The sequence below is a fragment of the Siphateles boraxobius genome, unplaced genomic scaffold (assembly GCF_051911475.1).
Source record: "Siphateles boraxobius isolate OS27281-9 unplaced genomic scaffold, OSU_SipBor_1 7, whole genome shotgun sequence".
NCBI lineage: Eukaryota > Metazoa > Chordata > Actinopteri > Cypriniformes > Leuciscidae > Siphateles > Siphateles boraxobius.
Window position 1 is genome coordinate 19890828 of NW_027509197.1, and position 6545 is coordinate 19897372.

At 45.1% G+C, this 6545-nt stretch overlaps 1 long non-coding RNA gene across 1 annotated transcript; it reads left to right on the forward strand.

Annotated features, from left to right (window-relative positions):
- Positions 1 to 354: 354 nt before the first annotated feature.
- Positions 355 to 1337, forward strand: LOC143723265 (uncharacterized). Its single transcript, XR_013197075.1, has 4 exons — positions 355 to 415; positions 504 to 585; positions 672 to 836; positions 955 to 1337. It is a non-coding gene; the product is annotated as an uncharacterized LOC143723265 (long non-coding RNA).
- The last annotated feature ends 5208 nt before the right edge of the window (positions 1338 to 6545 follow it).

The window sequence follows — 6545 nt, forward strand, 5'->3', positions numbered from 1 at the left end:
ATATCCCCCCAAAAAAATGTATACCGTGATTAACCTTCAACTTGTTGGTTTGTCCTAATCATGGTATAGACATAACATGATATAAGACATATGTTTGAAAGTTAAATATTTACATTATTATTTTAATCAGGCTGGATCAATAAAGAACCAAATTGGAATTCTGGTGTGGATAAAAGACATTGTAAATCACGTCTGGTATTGCAGCAAACAAGCCGCAACCGAAGAGCATTTCAAGGTATGTTATTTGAATTAATTTTGTCATATTGACTCATATAGTTTGTGACTGCATAATTTGTATTCCTTTTGTACAGATGATGTGGGTTGGTGTGCTACACCATGTAAGCATGGGCAAGTGGTTTTTGTGATCATGAACCTCTTGAAGAGGGCAGTGAGAATAAGCCCTGGATAATTTCAGGTAATATCAAACAGACAATGAATATTTAGGATATAGTGCCCTGTAAGGATGCAGTCATTTTACTCCCGATGATGTGGTGTGAATACAGGTTCTGCGGCTCACCAGGCACTAACCGCCATCGTGCTGGAGAAAAGGTGGTTGACACAGGTGAAGAAGTTTATAAACTTCAGGTAAGCATCTACATTCAAAATAGCCTTATTTTATGAGCAGATTGGATAGTTATTCATGTTTTTTTTTTGGTCTATTTCCCACACAGGACCACATCAGACCTTGAAAGCTTCCAGAACCACATTTTAATGTATGCCGCAAAGCGCATGTCATACCCGCCTTTTATTTACAAGAACCGGACTTTGCTTGCAGCTATCGACTACAACAAGCATAACCGACAGCTGCCAGCACGCAATCGGGAGGGACACAAGATGTAAGTTGTAACTTATATATATATATATATATATATATATATATATATATATAAATCCTGTCTTTTGATAACAATCTTTTTATAAATAATTCATATTAAAGGCTTATTTTATCTACAGGTACCGGCGGTCGTACAATAAAAAATCAAAGACTTGGGGGGTGTACACAGTGAAGGAAAAAAAACAATACTCCTACATCCCAGACATACAGAGAGCCATTCTGTCCAGGAGGTTGAGAAGTGGTACCGGCCTTCCCAGAAATGTTTAAATTAGGCCTGACGACCCAAGACGGCTGGGTCTTCTTGCTTCAGTACAGCCACCACCCACTCACGAACTTGTAAGAGGACACATAGCGAGAGGAAAGTGTGTCCGAAAACCCACAAGACTAACGGAACTGCAATCTTCTATACAGAAATGTATAGATAAAAATATGTCGAGCAGCACTGGCAATTATATGTTTGATTCTTGTAATTTATTATAGTAAATATATTTTATAAGAAAAAGTGTGTAATTGAATAACTGAAACACAACAAAGTTGAGGCAAACATATTTTTTTAAAATGGTTGAAAAGATAACTATTTACAATAATGGCAATATAATCAATCTAAAGTATTATATTTACTCTAAGCGGCGCACCCTGTAGCCACTGTAGTGGGCCCTGGGATCAGGAAATGTGTCCCTGATCTTCCACACACAGCAACTTGGTATAACCACCCTATTGCCCACACCCAGGTGACAATGCTGCCACAAGACAAACTGTCTATAGATCGCATGTCGAAATTGTCTCTGCTCGAGTCCGAGCTCCGGGTTGTCCGAAAGTGCAAAAATGTCATTCCATGCAGCTCGAGCCAGCCGCAACACACCTTCATCCAAAATGTAATATTGCATGTATGCCATCTGACTAATGCAATGTTGCAGGGATTGGCGACAGCACACTCTTTCAATATCTGTGTCCATCTCCCTGCAATTTTGGCAAGTGCACCAGTGGAGAGCCGCTGGGTCTGGGACTGGATCAGGATGTGGGGGTACCTCCATTAATGATATTACATCAAATAAAATTCCTGGGGTCCTGTTCAAAATCTTTTCAAGCAATTTTTCTTTTTGTCCAATCTCTAGATAATGAAGTTTTTCCTAAAAAAAAAAAGTTTTTTATTGAAAAATGTTTATTGCAAAATGTAGTGTATCTGAATTATTACTTTCTTGTCTGGTAATAAACCAACCTTCATTTCAGCCATGCGTCGCTCCTGCAGCTCCTTCATCCTCCTAAGGTTATCTTGGTCAAGATCCTTAGATCTTGCGCCTCCCACATTTATTTTGGTAATGCATAATCTAAATAGCTGTAGCTGTAGGCTAAACTAAAAATAAATAAATAGCGGAAATATTTCTTATAGTATTGTTTTTCGCCATAATGTTACTGATTACGTTTGGCAGCACTATAAAAATATACACTATATCCACTATACAAATATCCACTATCTCAACATTTATATGATATTGTTTTGAGAATCATACATACCTCAGTGGACATGGCTCCGTTTGTTTGCCGGCTTCTCTGAAAACAAATGCACATGGCCTGAGCGAGATGTGAGGGGGGAGTGTTGACAACGAGTTTACGACAGTTTTATCATATATATATATGTATACTCCGAAACTGTAGGGGGAGCTCGACTGAGAAACCTGCGAGAAAACAGCAAAGAAATTGCCAGTCTTACTGAGCACTGCTTTAAACGAAAGTTTGCCTCGGATAGATTAACAAAAAGACCCTAGGTTGCATTTTGGCGACAGTTACACTTTAAGTGCGCAAAGGTGCGTAGTAACACAAGTGGGATTACGCATTCCTGATTTTTGTCGCGCATGCGTACCTGTGTACCAGTTATGTGCACCCCTGAGTATAGAAGTCGCCTTGGTTACGACTGTAACCTCGGTTCCCTGAAGAGGGAACGAGCGTTGCATCGAGATTGACGCCATGGGGAACGCGTTGCGTTATGATGTCTTGAAGCACATGTAAAATCAGTCCAATGGTGTGGCGGAACGTCAGATGCGAGTGACGTCACGTACCAGGAAGCTATAAAGCCTGCTTGAAAACAGAGAGCGACAGCTTCGTAAAGTCTGAAGTAGTCGCTGACAGGCATGAAGGAGATATGGCAAGGCGACGCAACGCTCGTTCCCTCTTCAGGGAACCGAGGTTACAGTCGTAACCGAGGCGTTCCCTTTCAAGAGAACTCGCGTTGCGTCGAGATTGACGCCATGGGGAACGTCTATACCAACGCCACCATAGCTACGAAATGTCTGACTTGTGTGAAATCGAGTGAGCAGCACTAAGAGGACAAAACCTGAGACCCCGGTGTAGAGTCCAGGTCCAGAGAGTAAAATCTGACGAAGGTGTGCGGTGAGGACCAGCCTGCCGCATCACAAACGTCCTGAATGGAAACTCCTGATATAAGGGCCTTGGAGGCTGCCATACTCCTAGTAGAGTGAGACCGGACAGCCAAAGGAGAGGGCTGTCCGGCCGCCTCATAAGCAAGTGAAATGGCCTCAACCACCCACTTGCTCATTCTTTGCTTAGATGCAGGGGACCCTTTCCTAGGGCTCCCAAAACACACAAACAATTGATCAGTTTTACACCACAGGGCAGCTCTGTGGACATAGGCATCTAATGCCCGAACTGGGCAAAGCAAATTATTTCTTTCCTGGTCCGCATTCTGAAAAGGAGGAGGACAGAAGGCCTGCAGAATGATAGGCCTGACCACATTAGTGGGGAACTTAGGGATATAACCTGGTCTTGGATAAAGAAATGCCTTGACCATACCAGGTGCAAACTCTAAGCATGAAGGAGACACCGACAAAGCCTGTAAATCCCCTATCCTCTTAAGAGAAGAAATGGCGAGGAGGAACAGAGCTTTCAATGTTAAAAACTTCTCAGGAACCTCCTCTATAGGTTCAAAGGGAGCCATGGAGAGACCTTGCAGAGCAAAGGCCAAATCCCAAGTGGGTACCCTAGAACGAGCTGCAGGCCTCAGCCTCAACGTGCCACGGAGGAAACGAGATACCAAAGGGTCTTTCCCTATAGACATTCCACCCAAAGGAATGTGGTAGGCACCTATGGCCGCCACATAAACTTTTAAAGTGGATGGGGTTAGACCTGCAGTGAACTGCTCTTGCAGGAACTCCGGCACTGTACCAATTGGGCAGTTAACTGGGTCCAGCTGACGGTCACTACACCAGGAAGTGAAAACTTTCCACTTCAGTGCATAAAGTTTCCTCGTGGAGGGAGCTCTGGATTGTAGAATGGTCTCAACAACCTCAGTTGAGAGACCTGACTCTATGAGCTGGGCCCCCTCAGAGGCCAAGCCCACAGGTTCCACAGTTCTGGAAAACAAGAGTGGACAGTGAGACGTCTCTCGAGACGCAAAAAGATCCACTTGTGCTCGGCCAAACATCCTCCATAAGAGAGACGGGCACCGCAAAAAGACGTGATGACCGCACTACTTCGGGGGGGACTACCCTCTCTTACCCCTTTTCCACCAAAGCGTTTTGAGAGCCGGTTCGGAGCCGGTGCCTGCGCGCGAACCAGTTCTTTGTGTTTCGACAGCCAAAGAACCGGTTCTCGGCCAGGAAAACTGGTTCCAAAGCGGCACCAACTCTTTGCTGGACTAGAACCAGAGAACCGTTCTTTTACCACGTCATGCTTACGTCGGGGGCTGGGGGCGGGTTTAGATGTGTCCTAAACATCTTTTCTGACCGCAAAGCCAGGAGAAACATTTGCAGAAACACGATGTAGTCCGCCATTGTAATTGTTATGCTTGAAGTTGGCGCAAGCGTTTCTAGCTTTTTTTTTATTTTTTTTATTGAAAACATTATGTAAGCAAAGAAGAAAACAGTCACAAAATAGAACAAATAAACGGAGAAAAAAAAAAGACAAGACAGGTGTACATAACTAATCAGAAAAGATTACATATTTCAATTGTTTTTAAAGCCTTCTTGGTTCACGAGTTAGAGATAATCCCAAAGTAATGTTGTACTTGCAAGCGTTTCTAGCTGAGACGTAAAGCGACGTACACAGTGACGTAACGACGTCGTTCGCTGGGCGCTCTAGAAGTGGAAAAACAAACAGGTTCTGAGGAGGTTCGCAAGTTGAACCAACTCCGAACCAACTTTGAACCAGCACCAGTTCCGAACCCGTTCTTTTTTGGTGGAAAAGAGGTAATTGTCCTGAGCTCTCGAGCTTCAGGGCTTTTTCGCCGCAGCCTTCTTGGCGATATATAACGGTCCGCAGATCCGTTCTACCCCTTGAAGGCTGCTGGGTTTGAGAGCGCCCTCCGTGTCCCCGTGGTTTTTGCGGCGGAGCACGGGAGGAAACGCTCTGTTTTTGAGTGGCACAATGTGAAGAGCCTGCTTTAGATGAGTGAGGCTGCTTCCGCTCAGCAGCCTGCTGATAAGAACGGCGGGGGAGGAGTTTTTGGAAGGCAGCTGCCTGTTTAGAGGATTCTTGGAATTTTTCTACAACAGTATTAACGGCATTACCAAATAGCCCTGAAGTAGAAACAGGCGCATCCATAAGCAAATTCTTCTCCTTTTCTGTAATATTACTGAGGTTGAGCCACAGATGCCTCTCAGTGGCCACCAAGGCTGCCATAGAGCGGCCGATGGATTTAGCCGTCTCCTTGGTGGCCCTGAGAGACAAATCTGTGGCTCTACGTAACTAACATACAACATCAGGTCCAACACCCCCCCCCCCCCCCCCCCCCCCATCTAAATCACCCAATAATTCCGCTTGATATGCCTGCAGTAATGACATTGTATGTAAACATGCTGCAGCTTGACCAGCAGCGGAATATGCTTTGCCCACCAGAGAGGAGGTGACTCAGACGGGCTTAGTGGGTAACATCGGAACCTTAAGAGAAGATGCCGTTGCTGGAGAGAGATAACTCGCAAGTGTCTCTTCTACCTTCGGCATTTCTCCATAACCATGGTCTTTATAATTGTGTACAGAGGAATAATGAGATGTTTGTGCATAAACTCTATATGAGACCGGTTTCTCCCACGATCTCGACACCTCGGTAGGCGGCAGACGGCAGAAAACGTTCATCAAGCTTACTTTTAAAATGAACGTCCTGCTTATCAGATGGCCACTCAATATTCAGTCTTTCAACTGCTCTAGTCACAACCTCTAAAAGCTCTTCAAACGCATGAGACTGAGGTGGCGAAATCTCAGACTAAGCATCAATACTAATAACATCCAATTCCTCAGAACTGGATAGTTGTAGTATTGGTGCCTCAACCGGGGTGGAAGGAACCGCAGCGCGTGCTTCCAAACCCAGAGAAGAGGCACTGGATCGATCAGGTGAAGGTTGAGATAGGGCAGAGCCCGCCTCAAACCCCGCTGAACAATCCATTTGCGAACCCCAGGACTGCAATCGACGCCGTGCCTCGGCAGCGGCGGGACCAGAGCCCCGGAGACACCCGCCACTCCATTGAACTGATTTTACATGTGCTTCAAGACATCACAACGCAACGCGTTCCCCATGGCGTCAATCTCGACGCAACGCGAGTTCCCTTGAAAGGGAAACTTCTATACTCTTTGGTGTGGCGAAAAGCTTTCCCGTGAGTGGGCGTGGTTTCAGCGCAGCCAGCGGACACGCCCCCAGCGTTTGAGAGCTCATTTTTTCAAGATTTTGATTGCTTATTTTATGTACTTGCTGGCTTTTTTA